At 43.9% G+C, this 27,049-nt stretch overlaps 1 protein-coding gene across 1 annotated transcript in view; it reads left to right on the top strand.

Moving 5' to 3' along the window:
• The first annotated feature begins 210 nt into the window (after nt 1-210).
• LOC124720315 (guanine nucleotide-binding protein subunit beta-2) overlaps nt 211-27,049 on the top strand; it is a 144,814-nt gene continuing 117,975 nt past the window's right edge. Inside the window, exon 1 of the mRNA XM_047245620.1 lies at nt 211-256. The gene's annotated coding sequence lies outside the window, so the exon portion shown is untranslated. The remainder of the gene's footprint in view (nt 257-27,049) is intronic.

Here is a 27,049-nt window from a genome sequence, read left to right as displayed (position 1 = left end):
GCAGCTGACCGGCAGTCGTGCAGCTAGGCTGGACTCGCGGGTTTTTTCCCTCGGCATTTTGCGGTCTTCTGCGTGAAGTGGGTCAGGGAGGGATTAGCTGAGCCACTGCTAGGGGTTCCGGCAGTCGCCGGGCGCAGCACATCGCCACTCGGCCAGTCTCGCTGCAGCCGCTGGGGCCTCTCCGGACGACGCCTGACCTCAACAAGCCTCGAACCCTGAACCTCGAACGTCAGCCGGCTCGCGTATAACCCCACAGGTGAGTGTTCGGCACCCCGCCTCGCTGCGGCTGTTGCCGCCGTGACTTTGTGTACTGTACTGAGAAGATACTGCCTGCAGCGCCGTTGTAGCGTGCCCTTGGGGGGGGGGGGGACAAAAAGAAAAAGAACTGTTATTTAAAAATTTTTTTTTGAAAAAATGTCGAAATAGTGAATATTTTGGTGGGCAACTTGGCAACAGATGGTTCAAATGGCTCTGAGCACTATGGGACTTAACTTGTGAGGTCATCAGTCCCCTAGAACTTAGAACTACTTAAACCTAACTAACCTAAGGACATCACACACATTCATGCCCGAGGCAGGATTTGAACCTGCGACCGTAGTGGTCGCGCGGTTCCAGACAGTAGCACCTAGAACCGTTCAGCCACCCTGGCCGGCACTTGGTAACAGAATTAGGGATTGATTACACTATCATAATAACATACGCTGAGCATGAAATACCTGAATAAGAGAAACATTATCTTTGAACATAGCTGCTAAGGTTCCGTGACCGTGTCAGAATTACATTAGAAACAGATAAGCCCTCGGTCACAAATATTAAGTCAAAATTGACCAGGTTTCGACGCTACTATGAGCGTCGTCTTCAGAATTAGACAAACTGTTCTAAAACATATTAGGTATATAATACATTAATGAAATTAAAGTTTGCACTGACTGGAAAAAGAAGCAGTACTTACAAGCCACGTATTAAAAAAGATCTAAGCTGGAAAGGCGACGTCATGAATAGTTGTAAAGTGAGATGGCGAGCCCTTAAGGGCTGCTCGAACTGTGAACAAGGGTTGCAACAAGACCCTCAAGAAACTTCCTGGCAGATTAAAATTGTATGCCGGACCGATACTCGAACTCGGGACCTCTGTCTTTCCAGGCAAATGCTCTACCAACTGAGCTACCCAAGAATGACTGACGCCGCGTTCTTGCTGCAACCCTTGTTGACAGTACGATCAGCCCTTAGCGGCTCGCCATCTCACTTACAGCTATTCATGGCGTCGCCTTTCCGGCTTAGATCTTTTTTAATATGTGACTTGTAAGTACTGCTTCTTTTTCCAGTCAGTACAAACTTTAATTTTATTAATGTATCATATACCTAATATGTTTTAGAACAGTTAGTCTAATTCTGAAGACGACGCTCATAGTAGCGTGGAAACCTCGTCAATTTTGACTTAATATTTGTGACCGAGGGCTTATTTGTTACTAATAGAAACATTAACGTTGATGTGCATTTTTATATTCGCGTTTAGTCATACCCGGAACAACACTAAGGGACCAGAAGATTTGTTGACTTCAAAAGAAATGCAACACTGTTGTTGTTGTGGTCTTCAGTCCTGAGACTGGTTTGATGCAGCTCTCCATGCTACTCTATCCTGTGCAAGTGTCTTCATCTCCCAGTACCTACTGCAACCTACATCCTTCTGAATCTGCTTAGTGTATTCATCTCTTGGTCTCCCTCTACGATTTTTACCCTCCACGCTGCCCTCCAATACTAAATTGGTGTCCCCTGATGCCTCAGAACATGTCCTACCAACCGATCCCTTCTTCTCGTCAAGTTGTGACGCAAATTCCTCTTCTCTCCAATCCTATTCAATACCTCCTCATTAGTTATGTGATCTACCCATCTAATCTTCAGCATTCTTCTGTAGCACCACATTTCGAAAGCTTCTATTCTCTTCTTGTCCAAACTATTTATCGTCCACGTTTCACTTCCATACATGGCTACACTCCATACAAATACTTTCAGAAACGACTTCCTGACACTTAAATCTATACTCGATGTTAACAAATTTCTCTTCTTCAGAAATGCTTTCTTGCCATTGCCAGTCTACATTTTATATCCTCCCTACTTCGATCATCATCACTTATTTTGCTCCGCAAATAGCAAAACTCCTTTACTACTTCAAGTGTCTCATTTCCTAATCTGATTCCCTCAGCATCACCCGACTTAATTCGACTACATTCCATTATCCTCGTTTTGCTTTTGTTGATGTTCATCTTATATCCTCCTTTCAAGACACTATCCATTCCTTTCAACTGCTCTTCCACGTCCTTTGCTGTCTGTGACAGAATTGCAATGTCATCGGCGAACCTCAAAGTTTTTATTTCTTCTCCATGGATTTTAATACCTAATCCGAATTTTTCTTTTGTTTCCTTCACTGCTTGCTCAGTATACAGATGCAACACTACACAATTAAAAAAAAGTTAGTTCAGAAATAATAGGAAAACGATAACGCTCCTTCTGCCTCATGCTGCGTTCGGCCCATCAGCGTGATCGTAATTTCTGGTGATGAAGTAACACAAAATAATTATCAATTGAGTAAATGAGGAGATGGAAATCATCAAGGTTAATTTACTAAAATGAACACACTTATCTTTAACACACTTTTTTTTAATGCTACGTACCTTTTCATATTAAATTACATTAGATGACCATTGTGGTTAAATACTTTTTTACATAACAGTCAAAATGTCCTCTTGATGCTGTCTGCTCGTAATCAGTTACAAGAAACCACATGTTTCCTGATTGGAAAAATAACAATTAGCATATTCACTCAAAATTTTCACATGAAATATAAAATACCGTTGCGGAACGCAGCAAGTCCGCGTCCGCCTTTCATGGAATCCAAACAGTAACAGGTGAGGCGCCAAATGCCTCATTTGTGTTGAAACAACAGAATTCTTTTTTTATACCATTAATCGATACATGTACATAGAGATTTACAGGCACCGCGCAAGAACGGCAAAGATAAAGAATGCTATGCGATGGTTCATTTCTTTTACTTTACAGTTCGATAACTTTAGGCCATCAGGCGTTTACTATTGACCGTATATTAATGTCTGTGAGGCGAAAATTACTAATATTACACCGTCTACAGGGTGGTCCATTGATCGTGACCGGGCCAAATATCTCACGAAATAAGCCTCAAACGAAAAAACTACAAAGAACGTAACTTGTCTAGCTTGAAGGGGGAAACCAGATGGCGCTGTGGTTCGCCCGCTAGATGGCGCTGCCATAGGTCAAACGGATGTCAACTGCGGTTTTTTTTAAATAGGAACCCCCAATTTCTATTACATATTCGTGTAGTACATAAAGAAATATGAATGTTTTAGTTTGATCACTTTTTTCGCTTTGTGATAGATGCCACTGTAATAGCCACAAACGTATAAGTACGTGGTATCACGTAACATTCCGCCAGCGCGGACGGTATTTGCTTCGTGATACATTACCCGTGTTAAAATGGACCGTTTACCAATTGCGGAAAGGGCGAAATCGTGTTGATATGTGGCTATTGTGATCAAAATGCCCAACGGGCGTGTGCTATGTATGCTGCTCGGTATCCTGGACGACATCATCCAAGTGTCCGGACCGTTCGCCGGATAGTTACGTTATTTAAGGAAACAGGAAGTGTTCAGACACATGTGAAACATCAACCACGACCTGTAACAAATAATGATGCCCAAGTAGGTGTTTAACTGCTGTCGCGGCTAATCCGCACATCAGTAGCAGACAAATTGCGCGAGAATCGGGAATCTCCAAAACGTTGGTGTTGAGAATGCTACATCGAGATCGATTGCACCCGTACCATATTTCCATGCACCAGGAATTGTATGGCGACGACTTTGAACGTCGCGTACAGTTCTGCCACTGGGCACAAGAGAAATTAAGGGACGATGACAGATTTTTGCACGCGTTCTATTTAGCGACGAAGCGTCATTCACCAACAGCGGTAAGGTAAACCGGCATAATATGCACTATTGATCACGATGGCTGCGACAAGTGGAACATCAGCGTCCTTGGCGGGTTAATGTATGGTGCGGCATTATGGGAGGAAGGATAATTGGCACCCATTTTATCGATGGCAATCTAAATGTTGCAATGTCCTACGTAATGTTGTACCGATGTTACTACAAGATGTTCCACTGCATGACAGAATGGCGATGTACTTCCAACATGATGGATGTCCGGCACATAGCTTGCGTGCGGTTGAAGCGGTATTGAATAGCATATTTCGTGACAGGTGGATTGATCGTCGAAGCACCATACCGTGGCCCGCACGTTTACCGGATCTGACGTCCCATGATTTCTTTCTGTGGGGAAAGTTGAAGGATATTTGCTATCATGATCCACCGACAACGCCTGACAACGTGCGTCAGCGCATTGTCAATGCATGTGCGAACATTACGGAAGGCGAACTACTCGCTGTTGAGAGGAATGTCGTTACACGTATTGCCAAATGGACTGAGGTTGACGGACATCATTTTGAACATTTATTGCATTAATGTGGTATTTACAGGTAATCACGCTGTAACAGCATACGTTCTCAGAAATGATAAGTTCTCAAAAGTACATGTATCACATTGGAGCAACCGAAAAAAAAAAAATGTTCAAACGTACCTATGTTCTGTATTGTAATTTAAAAAACGAACCTCTTACCAAATGGTCGTCTAAAATTGTGAGCCAAATGCTTGTGACTATTACAGCGCCATCTATCACAAAGGGAATAAAGTGGTCCCACTAAAATATTCATATTTTTTTACGTACTACACGAAAATGTAATAAAACATGGTGGATTGCTATTTTAAAAAGCGCAGTTCATTTCCGTTTGACATATGGCAACGCCATCTAGCGGGCCAACCATGGCGCCATCTGGTTTCCCCCTTCAAGCTAGACAACTTTCGTTCTTTGTAGTTTTTTCGTATGACGATTATTTCGTGAGATATTTGCCCGGTCACGATCAACGGACCACCCTGTAAACCGTCTGTTTAAAAGTATATGAACACCTACTTTCCATTCAGTCCCTTGTTGGCCACACTGGTGTGGTAGTTGAAGACAGCAAAATGAAAGGTGAAGTTTTAAATTTCACGATCAAGAAATCGTTCACACTGTTTTGAGTTGTGCCAATGTACTGTCATTTGACCATGAGACAGACCCCCGTATGAATGACATGCACTATGGAAAGTATGCGGACACCCCCAGAAACACACGTCTTTCATATTAGGTGCATTGTGCTGCCTCCTACTGCCAGGTACTCCATATCAGCGACCCCAGTAGTTATTAGACATCGTGAGAGAGCAGAATGGGGCACTCCGCAGAACTCACAGACTTCGAATGTGGTCAGGTAATTGGGTGTCACTTGTGTCATACGTCCGCACGCGATATTTACACGCTCCTAAACATCCCTAAGTCCTAAGGCAGACATCTATCCAGACCATCACACAGGAATTCCAAACTGCATCAGGAACCACTACAAATACTATGACAGCCGGGAGGTGAGAAAACTTGGACTTCATGGTCGAGCAACTGCTCACAAGTCACACATTACGCCGGTAAATGCCAAACGACGCCTCACTTGGTATAAGGCGGAAAAACATTTGACAATTGAACAGTGGAAAAACTTTGTGTGAAGTGAGGGATCACGGTACACAATATGACGATTCGATCGCAGGCTGTGGGTATGCCAAATGCCTGGTGAACGTCATCTGCCAGTGTGTGTTGTGCCAACAGTAAAATTCGGAGGCGTTGGTGTTACGGTGTGGTCGTGTTTTCATGGAGGGGGCTTGCACGCCTTGTTGTTTTGGGTGGCACTATCACAGCATCGGCCTACACTACTGTTTGAAGCACGTTGTTGCTTCCCACTGCTGAAGAGCAATTTGCGGATGGCGATTGCATCTTTCAACACGATCGAGCACCTGTTCATAATGCACGGCCTGTGGCGGAGTGGTTACACGACAATAACATCCCTGTGATGGACTGGCCTGCACAGAGTCCTGACCTGAAACCTATAGAACAGCTTTGGGATGTTTTGGAACGCCGACTTCGTTCCAGACCTCACCTACCGACATCGATACCTCTCCTCAGTGCAGCACTCCATGAAGAATGGACTGCCATTCCTCAAGAAATCTTCCAGCACATGACTGAACGTGTGTCTGCGAGAGTAGAAGCTGTCATCAAGCCTAACCGTGGACCAACACCATACTGAATTCCAGCATTACCGATGGAGGGCGCGACGAACTTTCAAGCCATTTTCAGCCAGGTGTCCGTCTTTTCAGCACATAGTACACGTCTCCACGGATACTCTGCGCATCACGCATAAGCGCCTGGCAGAAGGTTCATAGAACCATCTTCACGATAATTTATTATTCTACTCTCGAACAGCGTTTGTAAGAAACGAACAACTATGTATTTCCGTGATAGCTTTGATTTACCTTAATTTATTATGATGGTCGTTGCTCTGTACGTAGGTCCACTCGTGATTAAAGTTTCTTGAGAACATTCAGCCTCAACGAGAAACACCTTCGGTTTAATGATGTCTGCCCCAAATCCTGTATCATGTCCGTGACTCTACTCTATTTCTCGATAATACAAAACGAGCTGGTCGTCTTCGAACTTTCTCGATGTACTCCATTAATTCTATTCGTTAAGGATCCCACACCGTGCAGCAGTACTCCAAAAGAGGACGGACAAGTTTAGTGTACGCTGCCTCTTTAGTAGATCTGATGCATCTTCTAAGCGTACTTTCAATAAATCGCGCTCTTTGTCTCACCTTCCCCACAACATTTTCCTTGCACTGTTTCCAATTTCAGCTGTTTGTAATTGTAATTCCTAGATATTTAGATAAAATCACCCCACACCATGGTTACGACAGTGGCACCTGTGCAGTAATCGTACTAGCTCAGTTATGGTGCAACATTTTATGAGTTCAAATTTATACCCCTCATCTCCCCCCCACCCCCCCCCCCCCCCGCCCCAAACAGAAATGTGCCCCTGTGCTTCGTGGTACAATCATTGTATGTCTTCCTCTTGTTATTTTCAATTTATTCGTTTATTACTGGCTGTAACAGCAATTTGTACTTACACCATTCTGTAATTTCCCCAAGATAGACTGATGATGCCTAGAACAGGCGAAACGCGTCACACGTGTAGATGAAATAGACCTATTTTGCGCAACAAAGATTTTTTTTTTCTGTTGTAGATATGTAATTGAATGTGCAGCATTTAAATTTGACTGATTTATCATATAACCTAAGTTTAACGGATGACCTCACGTTTTTCATTGTTATGGTCAACTGCCAATTTTCGCACGATACAGATGTCATCGTCTCCCAATTGTTCTTCCACAATACACAGCAGACAATGCTGCAAAATATATTGATACCTTTCGGTTATCGTAGGCTTCACTCTACAATCCAGTCATCTTCAGGTGAGCCATTGAAGACTTCTTCGATGGCTCACTTGAAGATGACTGGTGGTGTCCAGTTGAAATAGACTTCTTTAATGACTCACCTGAAGATGACGGTCGGTGACCAGTTGAAATAGACTTCTTCAATCTCTCACCTCAAGATGACAGGCGATTTCCAGTTGCAATAGACTTCTTCGATGGCTAACCTGAAGATGACTGGCAGTATCCAGTTGAAATAGACTTCTTCAATGGCTCACCTGAAGATGACTGGCATTGTCCAGTTGAAATAGACTTCTTCAATGGCTCACCTGAAGATGACTGGCAGTGTCCACTTGAAATAGACTTCTTCAATGGCTCACCTGAAGATGACTGGCAGTGTCCAGTTGAAATAGACTTCTTCAATAGCTCACCTGAAGATGACTGGCAGTGTCCAGTTGAAATAAACTTCTTCAATGGCTCACCTGTAGATGACTGGCAGTGTCCAGTTGAAGTAGACTTCTTCAATGGCTCACCTGAAGATGACTGGCAGTGTCCAGTTGAAATAAACTTCTTCAATGGCTCACCTGAAGATGACTGGCAGTGTCCAGTTGAAATAAACTTCTTCAATGGCTAACCTGAAGATGACTGGCAGTGTCCAGTTGAAATTAACTTCTTCAATGGCTCACCTGAAGATGACTGGCAGTGTCCAGTTGAAATAAACTTCTTCAATGGCTCACCTGAAGATGACTGGCAGTGTCCAGTTGAAATAGACTTCTTCAATGGCTCACATGAAGATGACTGGCAGTGTCCAGTTGAAATAGACTTCTTCAATGGCTCACCTGAATATGACTGGCAGTGTCCAGTTGAAATAGACTTCTTCAATGGCTCACCTGAAGATGACTGGCAGTGTCCAGTTGAAATAAACTTCTTCAATGGCTCACCTGAAGATGACTGGCAGTGTCCAGTTGAAATAGACTTCTTCAATGGCTCACCTGAAGATGACTGGCAGTGTCCAGTTGAAGTAGACTTCTTCAATGGCTCACCTGAAGATGACTGGCAGTGTCCAGTTGAAATAAACTTCTTCAATGGCTCACCTGAAGATGACTGACAGTGTCCAGTTGAAGTAGACTTCTTCAATGGCTCACCTGAAGATGACTGGCAGTGTCCAGTTGAAATAAACTTCTTCAATGGCTCTCCTGAAGATGACTGGCAGTGTCCAGTTGAAATAAACTTCTTCAATGGCTCACCTGAAGATGACTGGCAGTGTCCAGTTGAAATAAACTTCTTCAATGGCTCACCTGAAAATGACTGGCAGTGTCCAGTTGAAATAAACTTCTTCAATGGCTCACCTGAATATGACTAGCAGTGTCCAGTTGAAATAGACTTCTTCAATGGCTCATCTGAAGATGACTGGCAGTGTCCAGTTGAAATAAACTTCTTCAATGGCTCACCTGAAGATGACTGGCAGTGTCCACTTGAAATAGACTTCTTCAATGGCTCACCTGAAGATGACTGGCAGTGTCCAGTTGAAATAGACTTCTTCAATGGCTCACCTGAAGATGACTGGCAGTGTCCAGTTGAAATAGACTTCTTCAATGGCTCACCTGAAGATGACTGGCAGTGTCCAGTTGAAGTAGACTTCTTCAATGGCTCACCAGAAGATTACTGGCAGTGTTCAGTTGAAGTAGACTTCTTCAATGGCTCACCTGAAGATGACTGGCAGTGTCCAATTGAAATAGACTTCTTCAATGGCTCACCTGAAGATGACTGGCAGTGTCCAGTTGAAGTAGACTTCTTCAATGGCTCACCAGAAGATGACTGGCAGTGTCCAGTTGAAGTAGACGTCTTCAATGGCTCACCTGAAGATGACTGGCAGTGTCCAGTTGAAATAGACTTCTTCAATGGCTCACCTGAAGATGACTGGCAGTGTCCAGTTGAAATAAACTTCTTCAATGGCTCACCTGAAGATGACTGGCAGTGTCCAGTTGAAATAAACTTCTTCAATGGATCACATGAAGATGACTAGCAGTGTCCAATTGAAATAGACTTCTTCAATGGCTCACCTGAAGATGACTGGCAGTGTCCAGTTGCAATAAACTTCTTCAATGGCTCACCTGAGGATGACTAGCAGTGTCCAGTTGAAATAGACTTCTTCAATGGCTCACCTGAAGATGACTGGCAGTGTCCAGTTGCAATAGACTTCTTCAATGGCTCACCTGAAGATGACTGGCAGTGTCCAGTTGAAATAAATTTCTTCAATGGCTCTCATGAAGATGACTAGCAGTGTCTAGTTGAAATAGACTTCTTCAATGGCTCACCTGAAGATGACTGGCAGTGTCCAGTTGCAATAAACTTCTTCAATGGCTCACCTGAAGATGACTGGCAGTGTCCAGTTGAAATAAACTTCTTCAATGGCTCACCTGAAGATGACTGGCAGTGTCCAGTTGAAATAGACTTCTTCAATGGCTCACCTGAAGATGACTGGCAGTGTCCAGTTGAAATAGACTTCTTCAATGGCTCACCTGAAGATGACTGGCAGTGTCCAGTTGAAATAGACTTCTTCAATGGCTCACCTGAAGATGACTGGTAGTGTCCAGTTGAAGTAGACTTCTTCAATGGCTCACCTGAAGATGACTGGCAGTGTCCAGTTGAAATAGACTTCTTCAATGGCTCACCTGAAGATGACTGGCAGTATCCAGTTGAAATAAACTTCTTGAATGGCTCTCCTGAAGATGACTGGCAGTGTCCAGTTGAAATAAACTTCTACAATGGCTCACCTGAAGATGACTGGCAGTGTCCAGTTGAAGTAGACTTCTTCAATGACTCTCCTGAAGATAACTGGCTGGTGTCCAGTTGAAATATCGTGGAGTGAAGTTTATGACGACCAGCTGCAATTTTGATATCTTGTCGAACATTTAATTCGTTGGGAACATTTTAAATTTTTATATTTTTGTGTCCTTCCGCATTTAGACTTTTCTCAATCGCAATAAGGGAACCACAGCTTGACAACGAAAGACGCTACCATACCGTAACAGCACCTCCCCCATACTTCACTCTTGGCGCCATCATAATGGCGCGTACTGTTCTCCATACATACGCCAAACCCAAACCTTCCCATCGGATTGACGCAAGGAATAGTGTGCGAGGTCTGTTCAAAATATGACGGAACTTTGTCCATAAGAAGTTCTCTACGCTTACATTTTGTTTCTCATTGTGCACCGTTTCCTTCGAAATACTCTCATCCGCAATTGATACACTGCTCCGAGCGCCGTTTCCACCCTCAGAAGCAGTCTTGGTACGCCTGTTGCTGGATCGCACGAAGCGCCGTTTGCGAATTTTCTTTTATCTCGTCTATCGTTGCAAATCTTTGTCCTGTCAGGGAGGGTTTTCAACTCTGGAAATAAAAAAAATGTTTGCGGGGGCCAGGTGTGGAGAGTACGGAAGTTGAGACAGGACAGTGATTTCGTTTTCTGTGCAAATGTCACGCACCGACAGGGATGGATGTGGGTGTGTGTTATGGTGATACAAAAGCCATGAATTGTCTCGCCACATTTCAGGCCGTTTCATTCTCACATTTGCTCGCTGGTGGTACCATCGATTAACAGTTTGTGCCTGGGGCACGAATTCGTGATGAAATAATCCTTTAAAGTCAAAGAAAACTATCAGCATAGCACCAACACAGATGAATGTGGGTGTGTGTTATCGTGATACAAAAACACATGAATTGTCTCGCCACATTTGAGGCCGTTTCATTCTCACATTTCCTCGCTGTTGGTACCATCGATTAACAGTTTGTGCCTGGGGCACGAATCCGTGATTGCGCACATGGAAAACCCAAGTATGTGCTTTCCATCTGCGCAATAGAGATGCTGGAGAAGAGCTCGACGTTACATGGCAAGGTAAGAAGCTAAAGCACTGTCCGACACCTAAATACCTTGGGGTTGTACTTGACAGAACGCTTTCCTTCAAGCAGCATTGCCAAAACACCGAGGCTAAAGTCTGCTCCAGGAATAACATCATCCGCAGGCTGACAAACTATGAATGGGGAGCTCAGCCATCAGTACTGAGAACATCAGCACTTGCTCTGTGTGTTTCTGCAGCAGACCATGGGAAGCATCTGCACATGCTAAACAGGTTGATGTAAGGGTAAATGAGACAATGCGAATTTTTACAGGCTGTCTCAGACTCACACCATAGGTAATTTGTACCTACTTGCTGGAATTGGCCCATCCAAGGTCAGAAGGCAGGTGGCAGCAGACGCTGAGAGAACAAAGAAAGAAACAGATTCTCGACACCCACTGAATGGGCAGGTCACTCAGGCTCAGAGGCTCAAGTCTAGAAATAGCTTTATTGCAAGAACTGAGATCCTTGACAGTTCACTGGAAGATAACAGCGCCCGTAAATGGGAGAATGAACAAACTGCACTGCAGATAATACCAAAAGAGCAAATGGCACCTGGAAACAAACTTCCTTATACAGTGTGGAGAACACTAAATAGGCTGAGGGCTGGTGTACCCAGATGCAAAACTAATCTGTGCAAGTGGGGACTGTTGACTAACGATGACGACGTTCTCTGCGGATGCGGAGAGGTACAAGACGAGGCACATCTGCTCAGGTGCCGACTACTGCCGGAGCCCTGCAGTTTTAGTGACCAGCTACAAGCCAACGACAAAGCCGTAGCGGTGGCTAACTATTGGAAAAATAAAATTTTATCTGGACACGGAAAAGTAAAGTAAAGTAAAGCATAGCTTTGACATTTGACCCGACCTGATGAGCTTTTTTTGGTCTTGGAGAACCTTTTCCGAGCCATTGTGGACACTGAACCTTGGCATCTCGTGACTTCTGCTGATCATTCCGCGTTACGCAGGTGTGTCCTGACACTTTTGATCACTTAGCGCACATCTGGATAACGGTAGAAGTGTTAGCAGCAGTAGTGGCAATAGCACACTGAAAAGGCGCGTCTTCTGCAAGTCGATTGCAGAAGTTTCTTCTCTGAGTAGTCTGACGAAGAAACAGCCCCTCAGCAAGTCTGCTTCCGCAAATTTCGTCCACATTCAGAAGCACACTCGTGTCCAGAAAAAAAGGAACATCTTGAGCGACTAGAGGGAGGACGTCGATATTCACGGGACATGCACATTCAGTCACCTCAGTCTTGTCCGGCCCCGGTAGCTGAGTGAAGCAGATGACGAAAACAGGAGGTTTTCTTAGGTTTTTACTACATAATAACACTTTTCGCATTTTCCCGTGTAACGTGGCTGCCAGACCTCGGTTCATGCAAAATGTTAAGGTTCCCGGTCAAATGCAACGCACCAACACCGGCCAATAATTCAATAATCGATAGCTAAAACTTGAATCGTACTGCTTCTTACTGGCCGATTGCATCAACTTGGTGTAGTGGTTAATAAAAAAAGAAAAGAGAGAAGAAAAGAAAAAGAAAAAAGGGTTGAAAATGTAGGAAGATATCGTAAGTGAAAATGTTTTTTTTTTTTTTTTTTTTAATCGTTAAAGACCGTGAAAAAAGGGAAAGAAAGAAAGAAATGCAAGTCGGACTTTGTATTACAGAAAAGTTATCGGACTTCGTGATTCGGAAAAGCTATTGTTGGGGTGGTCCTTGTGGCGTTTTTGAGCAAAAGTTAAACCAATTTCCACTACAAATGTTATTGAAAAGAAACAGAGAATAACAAAATGTAACTGACGGGGGGAAGTGGCGTAGATAAGAGATCATCCTTTACCAGGTTAACTTGTCTTCTTTCGTGCGGCGTCCAGGTCTTCAAAAATCTCCTTCATTTCGGCGTGAAAAGTCTGCTCCGAAATCTTGCAATCGTCCAGGAATCACTAATTTATACCAATTAAAATCATCTTGATACTGTATGCAATTTAATTTACTTTGCTACTTCCATCCTCCGAATTTCTTAACAACTTCCACAATATGTCCACACATTAAAATCAAATCAAGACTAGCTAAAAAGTTTTTTTTGAACGTCTTCATCAGATCACGTCTGCCTTAAGCTTCGGCTATCAAGAGACAATAAAGAAACGGATAGAAAAACAAAAAAGAGTTGCAATTTTAGTATTCTCTCTGCCGTCGAGCGCTCATACCGCTGCGACGGTATAATTGATCTCTGAGGGAACGAGTGTAGCGCGGCGAAATTCAAAGTCCCGCTACATTGGAAACTTCCATTTTGTTGCTTGTAGTGTCACCGCATACCTCAGCACGCGACATAAGTTTGCAGACGATAAATGTAAACGTTATCCGGCCGGCCGCGGTGGTCTCGCGGTTCTAGGCGCGCAGCCTGGAAGCGCGCGATTGCTACGGTCGCAGGTTCGAATCCTGCCTCGTGCATGGATGTGTGTGATGTCCTTAGGTTAGTTAGGTTTAAGTAGTTCTAAGTTCTAGGGGACTGATGACCACAGCTGTTAAGTCCCATAGTGCTCAGAGCCAGCCATAAACGTTTCCGGAAGAAAAGCGACCAATTTGACGATCTGGCATTACGTCGATTCGAAAGCAAAAGTGGTCAGCGCGACAGAATGTCAATCCTGAGGGCCAGGTCTCGATTCCCGGCTGGGTCGGTGATTATCTCCGCTCAGGGACTGTGTGTTGTGTTGTCCTAATCATCATCATTTCATCCCCATCGACGCACAAGTTGCCGAAGCGGCGTCAATTCGAAAGACTTGCACCCGACGAACGGTCAACCCGACGGCAGGCACACGACATTTACATTTATAGCATGTGTCTTGTTGCCTAGAAGACACAGGGTGCACCATGGGGCCTGATAACTTGTTCCGTGCGTATAAGGCGCGAACGGCGTCCTGTGGTATAACCATCCATGCGGCATTCACCTAGTCCCAAAGTTCATCTGTGGTGGTTGGCATTCGGTCACAGTGGTGCATCAGTCATTTCACCATATTAAACACATTTTAGATTGGCTTCAAGACTGGCTATCTGGCGGGCCAGGTCAAGAGACTGTTATCCTGTGACATCCATGCAGCAAATGTGGTCTTGCATTGTCTTGCTGAAAAATGGCGCCTGGAGCGTTGTGCAGAAAGGGTATGGCTACATGTCGCAGGATGTCATTCGTGTGGGTCACATGTGTCACAGTGCCCTAGACACACAACCACCTACACTAGAGGCCTGCGCGCACACTTGTGACGTCACATACTGATGGCCGCGTCTGTATCGGAACGCCCCTGTTAAGAACTCTGCAGCTATACGGACTTCACGCGTTTTAGAGCTGAAACCGCATAGCGATTCTCGTGCTTTCCTCTTCTACATGGCCTTGTAATGGTAGTATGGAAATTTATATCATTGCGTAAAGTAACTGAACAAAACTGCCCTGTGATATTACAAGATGTAAAATTATTTTGACGATTTGCCTTAAATACGCGTTTGTAGGCTCGAATACAAACTGTAATTTTAAATTCTGTCTTTTACCTCAGGAGCTATGTTTTCTTGCAGTAGAAAATCGCCAATATGCAATAACAAGCAGACGTTTTCGGTTTTAAATAAAGCAGCTGGAGCTCCTACAGAATATAAGAATTTGTTTCCCCGGTTATTTTCGTAAATTTTCCTCTCTACTTCAAAATTTGCTGACCTCACACGAAACTCAAATCATTCGACGAAATGCAGCAGCTCCTGACGTAATGTTTAATAAATCAAAAAACCGGAAAAAATATTTTATTTCCTGTTTCTCCAGAACTTTAGAACCTTAAACATTAAAAGATTGTTTCTCCTGTATCCTTGACTCAAATTCGTGTCACAGAGTGCTGTTAATTTAATCGCAATGTACTTACATCGAAATTCTGCTTTCTATACTGCTTAATCTGTCGAACACTGAATTCATTAAACCAATTTTCTAAAGTACTTTACTCAAATTGAAATTATATCCGAATAGCTGTATATGTAAAACTGAACAAAATCATTCTGCAACTATTCCACAGCCGCGCGGGATTAGCCGAGCGGTTTAAGGCGTTGCAGTCATGGACTGTGCGGCTAGTCCCGGCGGAGGTTCGAGTCATTGGCCGGGCATGGGTGTGTGCGTTCGTCCGTAGGATAATTTAGGTTAAGTAGTGGGTAAGCTTAGCGACCTTAGCAGTTAAGTCCCATAAAATTTCACACACATTTTGAACTCTTCCAAATAAAAGTACTGGAAACTCAATAATCTGGTAGGAATGATAAGGAATACTAAAAACTTTCGAGCCACAGTAATTAATATAACTATTATGTGTGACAATAGTTGCTTCGTATTGCAATGGTCGAGAATTAAGGAACAATTGATGCTGGTACATGATACATAACTGCTTTTAAAAACAATTGGCAAATGTGGCGCAGTGGAAACAAATAATACACTATAAATTTTTTGTCATTTACTTACCCTTGAATGATGTGTAGACACAAATTCCTGTCTGGGAATAGCTGCAATCCAGCGATTTCTCAACTTCACACATTTGGGATATCGAAACATGTGCACTTTCAGCCGTTTTTGGGATTTATAATTTCCCTGGCAAAAGGGAACGCAACACATGTATCCCATACTTCAAAGAACTGTAGGCGAATACTTAATGCAATATATATCACTTTCACGTGGCACACACTTTCAACGCAACATACACGTCAACAGGACTGCCGACTAAAGATAAGATGGCCAACAGTTTGTGACGTCACGTGCCAATATGGCCGCTGTGCGTAGGCCTCGTGTCTAGAAGGCTCTGCCTGGACAGGCACCAACTGTAATTTATGGTTGCAGCCAACAGCGCCCCACACCATACAGCCTCGCACTGGCACTGCACGTCTTGTGCGAATGCAGTCACTGCGATGCCGCTCCCCGTGTTTGCGACGAACCAAAGTACGGCCGCCATTTTCAAACCAACAGAACCTGGATTCGTCCGAAAACACTAGCTGATGCCATTCATGTTCTCGCAGTGACACAGTTCTGTGCACAATTGCCGTCTAGCACGTCTCTTCACATTTGTCAACGGTAAACAGAGAAGCGGACGACCCGTGCGTAACCCATGCCGTAATACGACTACTGGCCATTAAAATTGCTACAGCACGAAGACGACGTGCTACAGACGCGAAATTTAACCGACAGGAAGAAGATGCTGTGACATGCAAATGATTAGCTTTTCAGAGCATTCACACAAGGTTGGCGCCAGTGGCGACACCTACAACGTGCTGACATGAGGAAAGTTTCCAACCGATTTCTCATACACAAACAGCAGTTGACCGGCGTTGCCTGGTGAAACGTTGTTGTGATGCCTCATGTAAGAAGGAGAAATGCGTACCATCACGTTTCCGACTTTGATAAAGGTCGGATTGTAGCCTACCGCGATTGCGGTTTATCGTATCGCGACATTGCTGCTCGCGTTGGTCGAGATCCAATGACTGTTAGCAGAATATGGAATCGGTGGGTTCAGGAGGGTAATACGGAACGCCGTGCTGGATCCCAACGGTCTCGTATCACTAGCAGTCGAGATGACAGGCATCTTATCCACACGGCTGTAACGGATCGTGCAGCCACGTCTCGATCCCTGAGTCAACAGATGGGAACGTTTGCAAGACAACAACCATCTGCACGAAAAGTTCGACGACGTTTGCAGCAGCACGGACTATCAGCTCGGAGACCACGTCTGCGGTTACCCTTGACGCTGCATCACAGACAGGAGCGCCTGCGATGGTGTACTCGACGACGAACCTGGGTGCACGAATGGCAAAACGTTATTTTTTCGGATGAATCCAGGTTCTGTTTACAGCATCATGGTGGTCGCATCCGTGTTTGGCGACATCGCGGTGAACGCACATTGGAAGCGTGTATTCGTCATCGCCATACAGGCGTATCACCCGGCGTGATGGTATGGGGTGCCATCGGTTACACCATCATGATGCTGTAAACAGAACCTGGATTCATCCGTAAAATGACGTTTTGTCATTCGTGCACCCAGGTTCGTCATCGAGTACACCATCGCAGGCACTCCTGTCTGTGATGCAGTGTCAAGGGTAACCGCAGCCACGGTCTCCGAGCTGATAGTCCATGTTGCTGCAAACGTCGTCGAACTGTTCGTGCAGATGGTTGTTGTCTTGCAAACGTCCCCATCTGTTGACTCAGGGATCGAGACGTGGCTGCACGATTCGTTACAGCCATGCGGATAAGATGCCTGTCATCTCGACTGCTAGAGATACGAGGCCGTTGGGATCCAGCACGGCGTTCCGTATTACCCTCCTGAACCCACCGATTCCATATTCAGCTAACAGTCATCGGATCTCGACCAACGCGAGCAGCAATGTCGCGATACGATAAACCGCATTCGCGATAGGCTACAATCCGACCTTTATCAAAGTCGGAAACGTGATGGTACGCATTGCTCCTCCTTACACGAGGCATGACAAGAACGTTTCACCAGGTAACGCCGGTCAACTGCTGTTTTTGTAAGAGAAATCGGTTGGAACCTTTCCTCATGTCAGCACGTTGTGGGTGTCGCCACCGGCGCCAACCTTGTTTAAATGCTCTGAAAAGCTAATGATTTGCATATCACAGCATCTTCTTCCTGTAGGTTAAATTTCGCGTCCGTAGCACGTCATCTTCGTGGTGTAGCAATTTTAATGGCCAGTAGTGTACAAGTCCTGTGAATATGAACGTCATATCTCAAGTCGTTTAAGGTGTTCGTTTTTTCTAAACACTAGTGTAGTTTCCGCGAGTTACTGTAAACAGCAACACGTACCTGGTGAACTTGTCAATTTGTGGAAGATTTTCTCAAACTTGCAGAAGTTTTGTGTGTTCAATCCTGGTACGAAAATGTCAGCGTTCAAGACGAGAATGTAGTGAAGACAAATGGGCCGAAACGGCTGTACCATTGGAAGCCCTACGGATACATAATTGGCCACCTTCAGCCTAGGAAATGCGAAATGAATTTACCGATTACTTTGTTCGGCCAGAAGGGAAAGTAAACTACCAATACAGAAAAGTGGTGACGAATGAGAGCACTGGAAATCGGTCCAGTAACACGTGTGTACATAGCTTTTATTTCAAAATTAACATGCCGACTTCTACGATACTAACACGGACATACATTACATAGCACCACTTACTGTATTGACGTAGAAGATCGTGTAATAATGTAAACACAGATCCGAATATGGCAACAGAGAATTGCCGAAAACCGTAATCTATACAAATAAATGATTTTAGTGCTCCTGACAGTTGTTCAGTGTTCGAAATACTACAGATTTCCCCCACGCTGACGACGTCAGAAGTGTTCATCGGTATGTACATCAGTACATAAAATTTTAACCGAATAAAAGCGTAAAGGTAAGTGCATTACATCCATACATACACTGAAGAGACAAAGAAACAAGTACAATTGCCAAATATCGTGTAGGGCCCCCGTGATTTCGAAACCAGAACAGCTGTTAGCAAGAGTGACATAAAAGTAGATATCGTGTTGCGAAACAACTCAAATCACTTAAGAAAGGAAAGTCTTCTCGTCCAGATGGTATACCAATCAGGTTCCTTTCAGAGTTTGCAGACACAATAGCTCCTTTCTTAGCAATCATATACAACAGCTTACTTGACGAAAGGTCTGTTCGTAAAGACTGGAAAGTAGCATAGGTCACACCAGTATTCAAGAAAGGAAATAGGAGTAACCCATTGAATTACAGACCGATATCACTAACCTCAGTTTGCAGTAGCATTCTGGAGTATGTACTGCACTCGAATATTATATGAATCACCTTGAAGAGAATGACTTATTGATACATAACCAAAACGGATTCAGAAAATATCGTTCTTGTGCAACACAGCTAGCTCTTTATTCTCAAGAAGTGATGAGTGCTGTCGACAAGGGATCTCATATCGATTCCGTATTCCTAGAAGAAGGCTTTGATACCGTTCCTCACAACCGACTATTAATGAAATTGTCAAATTGCGTGCATATGGAGTATCGTCTCAGTTGTGTGACTGGATTCGTGATTTCCTCTCAGATAGGTCACAGTTCGTAGTGATAGACGATAAATCATCGAGTAGAATAGAAGTGATTTCTGGCGTTCCGCGAGGTAGTGTCATAGGCCCTTTGCTATTCCTGATTTATATAAATGATGTAGGTGATAACCTGAGCAGCCCCCTTAGATTGTTTACAGATGACGCTGTAATTTACCGTCTAGTAAAATCATCAGACGATCAATTCCAATTACAAAATGAAGTAGAGAGAATTTATATATGATGCGAAAAGTGGCAATTGGCACTAAACAAGGAAAAGTGTGAGGTCATCCACATGGGTACTAAAAGAAATCTGATAAATTTTGGGTATACGATAAATCGCACAAATCTAAGGGCTGTCAATTCGACTAAATACCTAGAAATTACAATTACGAGTAAATTAAATTGGAAAGACCAAATAGATGATATTGTGGAGAAGGCGAAACAAAGACTGGGCTTAGTTGGCAGAAGACTTACAAGATGCAACAAGCCCACTAAAGAGACAGCCTACACTACACTTGTCCGTCCTCTGCTGGAATACTGCTGCGCGGTGTGGGATTCTTATCAGGTACGATTGACGGAGGACATAGAAAAAGTGCAAAGAAGGGCAGCTCGTTTCGTGTTATCGCCCAATAGGGATGAGAGTGTCACGGATATGATACGCGAGTTGGGGTGGCAGTCACTGAAACAAAGTCGGTTTTCTTTGCGGCGAGATCTATTTACGAAATTTCAATCACCAACTATCTCTTCCGAATGCGAAAATATTTTGTTGACGCCCACCTACGTAGGGAGAAATGATCATCACAATAAAACACGGGAAATCAGAACTCGAACGGAAAGATTTAGGTGTTCCTGTTTCCCACGCGCCATTCGAGAGTGGAATGGTAGAGACGTACCGGGTGATCAAAAAGTGAGTATAAATTTGAAAACTGAATAAATCACGGAATAATGTAGATAGAGAGGTGCAAATTGACACACATGCTTGGAATGACATGGGGTTTTATTAGAACAAAAAAAATACAAAAGTTCAAAAAATGTCCGACAGATGGCGCTTCATCTGATCAGAATAGCAATAATTAGCATAACGAAGTAAGACAAAGCAAATATGATGTTCTTTTCAGGAAATGCTCAATATGTCCACCATCATTCCTCAATTGTGAACAGCACTGTAAAGCATGTCCGGAGTTATGGTGACGCATTGGCGTCGGATGTTGTCTTTCAGCATCCCTAGAGATGTCGGTCGATCACGATACACTCGCGACTTCAGGTAACCCCAAAGCCAATAATCGCACGGACTGAGGTCTGGGGACCTGGGAGGCCAAGCACGACGAAAGTGGCGGCTGAGCACACGATCATCACCAAAGGACGCGCGCAAGAGATCTTTCACGCGTCTAGCAATATGGGGTGGAGCGCCATCCTGCATAAACATCCTACGTTCCAGCAGGCGTTTATCAGCCACGCTGGGGATGATGCGATTCTGTAACATATCGGCGTACCTCACACCCGTCACGGTAGCAGGTATACAAAACCAGAATCACGCATTTCCTCGAAGAAAAAAGGCCCGATAACGGTAGTTGTGGTAAATCCAACCCATACCGTGACTTTCTCGTCGTGCAACGGAGTTTCCACGACAGTTTTCGGTAGCCCAAATTCTGCAGTTGTAGGCGTTGACAGACCCTCGGAGCGTGAAATGAGCTTCGTCGGTCCACAACACGTTACTCAACCAATCGTCATCTTCCGCCATCTTTTGAAACGCCCACACCGCAAATGCCCTCCGCTTCGGTAAATCGCCAGGTAACAGTTCATGACGCCGATGGATTTTGTACGGATAGCGTCGGAAGGTACGCATAAGTGCCAAACAAACAGTAGTGTATGGAATGCCGGTGCGACGTGCGACTGCACGAGCGCTGACTTCCCCGTGCATATACGAACCCGCAACAGTCTCCATTTCTTCCTGAACTGTCTCAGCAGCATTACGCCTTGTGCTCGGTCGGCCACTACGGGGTCTATCGTCTAAACAACCCGCGGCTTCGAACTTCGAAACCATTCTCGCCTCAGCTGCATTTGTCAACGGACCTTTACCCGTGCGAATCCCCTTCCTATGGCGATAGGATCGTAACGCTGAACTAGCACATTCCCCATTCTGATAATACAGCTTCACTAGAAGCGCCTTTTCAGGTAACGTCAACCTGCTGCGACTGCTGGCGCATCTGATTCTCTCCCTCATTACAGCTCTTTTTATACACGATTGTCACGGGCAGTCACTGACGTTTTGCTGTCCAGCGTCATTTGTCGGACATTTTGTGAACATTTTTTTTTGGTTCTAATAAAACCCCATGTCATTCCAAGCACGTGGGTGAATTTTTACCTCTCTATCTACATTATTCCGTTGTTTATTAAGTTTTCATTCAAATTTATACCGAATTTTTGATCACCCGGAATAAATATTCTTTGCTTCCCAAAAACTTTTCATCCTCTCAGAATGCACCTTCTTCCGTTCTTCTGTCCATTTTTACCAGGCTGGCGCGATGTCTGTCCTCAAACTTCACGCTTGTGATTTTATTCCGGCACTCAGTGCGGCCTTCGAGATTTTTTATGTTGATCTGCTGCAGATCCCTCTGGACTTGTTTCAGCTATTCTGTGCCGCATTTATTCTCCGTTATAATACTGAAAAGTTTCCTTGCTGTTCTGCAGTCTTCCATCCTGTAAATACGTGTTTAAAATTTGGCTCCGCGTTTTCTGATTTCGTCTGTTACTGTGTTGGTCTTTATACAGAGCTCGTTTTGTGGTCTCTTCATCCAGATGCCGTTTTTGTTGATTGCCCCGCAAATCTTGCTGAGAATTTTTCTTTCCTACTTTTCTATTTCCCTAATTTTTGAATCACCACCAATCACCACTGTTCCAGCTGCGTAGATTCCTTCTGGAAGAATCACTGTTCTATAGTGCCTTAATTTTGCGTCTGTCGAAATGCACTTCTTGTTGTGATGTGTCCAAGTTAGCTTGCAGCCCTTCTGGAGCTTGGTGGTTCTTTGTTCATTGGCAATTCGGTTTAATCCTGAGGACTGTATAGTTTCTCCGAAGTGTTTAAAATGGCACACTTGCGCAATTTTACCACGTTTTGTGATTAAAGGGGATTTATCTTCTGGCTGTCTTTCCAAATATTTGGTTCTTTCATAAGTTATCTGTGAAATTTCATGTAGTTTTTCCACTGCGTGAATCGCTTCTGTTCTGTTATTGGTTATAGTTGCAATATCGTCAGCGAAAGCAAAGCACTTGACTTTAATTCGGTTCTCTTTTTTGATACCAATTTCGATGCCCTTTACATGAGATTCCCGTTTCCTGATGATCTATATATATATATGCGTATGAGGGCGTGCTCAAAGGCAACGCCAATTTTTTTATTCTGTTCTGATATCGCTCAAGGTATTTTATATATATATATATATATATATATATATATATATATATATATATATAAAAGAGAGTCGTGTTTGTTACACTATTTATAACTCAAGAACGGCTGGACCGATTTGGCTGAAAATTGTTGGGGAGGTTGCTTAGAACCAGGAGACGGACATAGGATACTTTTTATCCAGTTCGACCGCTATAAAACGTGGCATACTAAAAACGCATCTGGCATGGAATAACAAAACGCAAACGTCAGCTAAACGTCACTATAAAACGCGGTATAACAAAAACGCATCTGGCATGGAATAACAAAACGCAAATGTCAGCTAAACGTCTATGGTTAAGTATCAGTATATACTGATATGACGTTGCTATCCTGAGTGAAAGTGAAGAAGAATTAAATGATCTGCTGAACGGAATGAACAGTCTAATGAGTACACAGTATGGTTTGAGAGTAAACCGGAGAAAGACGAAGGTAATGAGAAGTAGCAGAAATGAGAACAGCGAGAAACTTAACATCAGGATTGATGGTCACGAAGTCAATGAAGTTAAGGAATTCTGCTACCTAGGCAGTAAAATAACCAATGACGGACGGAGCAAGGAGGACATCAAAAGCAGACTCGCTATGGCAAAAAAGGCGTTTCTGGCCAAGAGAAGTCTACTAATATCAAATACCGGCCTTGATTTGATGAAGAAATTTCTGAGGATGTACGTGTGGAGTACAGCATTGTATGGTAGTGAAACATGGACTGTGGGAAAACCGGAACAGAAGAGAATCGAAGCATTTGAGATGTGGTGCTATAGACGAATGTTGAAAATTAAGTGGACTGATAAGGTAAGGAATGAGGAGGTTCTACGCAGAATCGGAGAGGAAAGGAATATGTGGAAGACACTGATAAGGAGAAGGGACAGGATGATAGGACATCTGCTAAGACATGAGGGAATGACTTCCATGGTACTAGAGGGAGCTGTAGAGGGCAAAAACTGTAGAGGAAGACAGAGATTGGAATACGTCAAGCAAATAATTGAGGACGTAGGTTGCAAGTGCTACTCTGAGATGAAGAGGTTAGCACAGGAACGGAATTCGTGGCGGGCCGCATCAAACCAGTCAGTAGACTAATGATAAAAAAAAAAAAAAAAAAAAAAAAACATTAATTAAAAATTTATAGGAATAGTTTGTATTTTCTTTGAATGATCATTAACAATGCCGCGACCAAGACGATCGAATATTTCTCGACAAAGCCGTAATGCAAGAAGGATACAAAACATTGCGAAGGAAAGGACTGAAGAAGAACAACAAATTGCCCGTGAAGACCACCAAAACTGTGCAACGGTACGCGTCTGGTGGCAAGTAAACTGATGAACAATGTTGTCCACGCTACGATACTCAAAGGAACATTCGAAGGTGAGGAAGTTCTCATTCCGAGGATCCCGATGATTCCAACCGATATACCGTTTGAGTTTAAAAGACTTCAATTTCCGATCCGTCTTGCATTCGCCATGACCATTAACAGATCACAAGGCTAATCCTTGAAAGTTTGCGGTTTAAATGCGGAATATCCATGTTTTCCACATGGTCAGTTACATGTGGCATGTTCACGGGTCGGAAGACCATCTGCGTTGTTTGTTCTTGCGCCTAACAATACAACAAAAAATGTCGTGTATCACAAGGTACTTAACTGAAGAGTGGAAGCTATGCACCAAAAAAACATAAAGAATCATTAAAATACTTAATTTTTTATTTGTATTTCCTAATAAAAAATTGAACTTAACATCCAAAACCTGATTATTTATTGGCTTTAAGGCGGAACAGAGTTCGCCAGGTGACCTTGAGCCGTGTATCGACTCGTGCTACACCTTGTGTTTAGATTGCATTGGTTTTCCTTTTCTTCCCGTGACATGTTTGTTTGATTTGTTGTCTGTCATTAAGTGGCTGCTTGGTTGTCTTCTCCCTTTGCTATCGATATCTGCGTTTTTGCTTCCGGGAAACTGCTATGGACGAAGTGAGATCTTTGACCGGTTGTAACCTCGTGTGGTGGCGCGGAAGTAGGGGCGTTGCGCGGAGAGAGTCTGATGGACACTGGAGGGAATGTGGCTCTCCAGCGCGGACCAGGCGTGGTCGGCTGTACCGAGTCGCCACGTGATGTATGTCGGTTGTGTGTAACGAGCGGGTCGAGTTGACGGAAGAGCTCCCCGCGGGTTGGTTGTGTACAGAATCGCCCCACGAGTAGTTGCTGTTCATCTCGCCTTGGTGGGACGTTACCAAGCTTCTTTAAATACTCCGTTTCAACACTGGTGTTTAAAAGGAGACACCTAACATGAAGGAGCGGTCACTACCCGTCAACGCTGCAGAGAAGACGTGAACTCCGGTGGCAGAGCGTGTTGTCGCGTGACCGTGGCGTGTTGGATACGCTGGCGACGCGTGCGCGGTCGGATGTGTGGATCCTTGCCTTCGGAGGTCGTGTACTGCCTGTTCGAGCATAATTGCAAGTTACGTTCGTGGAAGGTTTAATTATTAAGTAATGATTTTGTTTAACCAGCGTCTCTTCTGCCTTGTGGCCTCCGGCGACCGGGTTTCCTGTCCCCGGCACCGTTGTAATTGAAGACAGTGATCTTTCCCCCTCCTCTCGTTACTGTCCGATGGGAGGTGTAGTTTTGGCACTTTAATTGTTTCGCTATTCTGAGTAAATTCATGGTTCTTGTTGGTTGATCATGTGGTCCCTCATTCAGGACTGTGTGGTGTAATGTTTCCTTGCACGAGGTTAGCTCTAATTGTGTCAGCAAGTTAAGCCATCTTATAACAAGTTTCCGCTGGCTAAAAGTCGGTGCAGTGACCAACCTGAGAGTGGCAATTGTGTTTACGGGCGTATTTAAATTGGTCAGTATTGTGCTTAGCCTGAGCATCCCTGAGAGGGTGATTTGTGGCCGCCTTATCTGGTATGTTCTAATGATATTCCAGGACACTTTTGTTTGAAAACTTTTTTAAATTCCTCCATTTCTTTATTGCCATTAATCGTCTGTTTGCTGAGACCTTTGATTTTTTTTAATGGCGGTGTTGGTAGCTTCACTACCTCACCGTACTTTATTAACAAAGCTCTGTATTTACTTTAGTAGCCTGTTTACTAATGTTCTTTAAATTTTTTTTAAACTGTTGTATTGCTATACGTTACTTGATTGCCGTAAGCGTCGTGTTTTGAAAGGTTGTTTATTGCCGTAGTGCTAGTTTCTGTAAGATATGAATAAAACATTAGTGTGTGAAAATCTCAACTCGACAGTAAACTACTAGAAATTTGGCCCCGTTTCCCAACTTGTGGTGTGGCTTGTAGTAATCGTAACCACTGTGTGTGTGTGTCAAAGCTAGTATATATATATATCAGCACAACAATGCCAGACAACACCCAAGCGCTGCGACATCTGCAACTGTCCGACGCCTAGGGTTCGCTGTCATCGATTATCCTGTATACCGCATCCGATTTTCATTTCTTTCCAAAACTGAAAGAACACCTTCTAGGACTTCACTTTGACAGTGATGAACTGACGCAAGCAGAGGTGAGGTTGTGGCAGTTCTGCAATGACAGTATCTACGAACTGGTCTCTCGTTGGAAGAAATGTGTTCGTCGCCAGGGTGACAATGCTGAGAAATAATTATGCAGACATGAAGAATACAGCTATAGAATGTTGATAAAGTTTGGACATACAAAATTCGTAGGGACTGCTTTCCAGCACGCCGTTGTAGAAGTGCTACTGGATGCTTACCGGAAATCGACAAATACTATATCGACGTGACTGCTTTGATCCAGGGCTTTCAGTACGTCATGTCAGAACAGTGCGAGTTCGGTTTTGCGTGATCTATGTTTCCAGAAGGCCATGCTGGAGGTCATTCTGTTCGGTGTGTAGGATCCACACGTATGGAACACGTATTATGTTAGAGTATAATTAGTTTTCTAGAGTAGAAATCTACTCTGTAGGAATCAACACGGGTTTCGAAAAAGACGATCGTGTGAAACCCAGCTCGCGCTATTGGTCCACGAGACTCAGAGGGCCATAGACACGGATTCCCAGGTAGATGTCGTGTTTCTTGACTTCCACAAGGCGTTTGATACAGTTCCCCACAGTCGTTTGGTGAACAAAGTAAGAGCGTATGGACTATCAGACCAATTGTTGATTGGACTGAAGAATTCCTAGATAACAGAACGCAGCATGTCATTCTCAATGGAAAGAAGTCATCCGAGATAAGAGTGATTTC

Source organism: Schistocerca piceifrons, chromosome 11 (assembly GCF_021461385.2).
Source record: "Schistocerca piceifrons isolate TAMUIC-IGC-003096 chromosome 11, iqSchPice1.1, whole genome shotgun sequence".
NCBI classification, from domain to species: domain Eukaryota; kingdom Metazoa; phylum Arthropoda; class Insecta; order Orthoptera; family Acrididae; genus Schistocerca; species Schistocerca piceifrons.
This window is presented reverse-complemented; position numbering and strand designations above follow the sequence as displayed.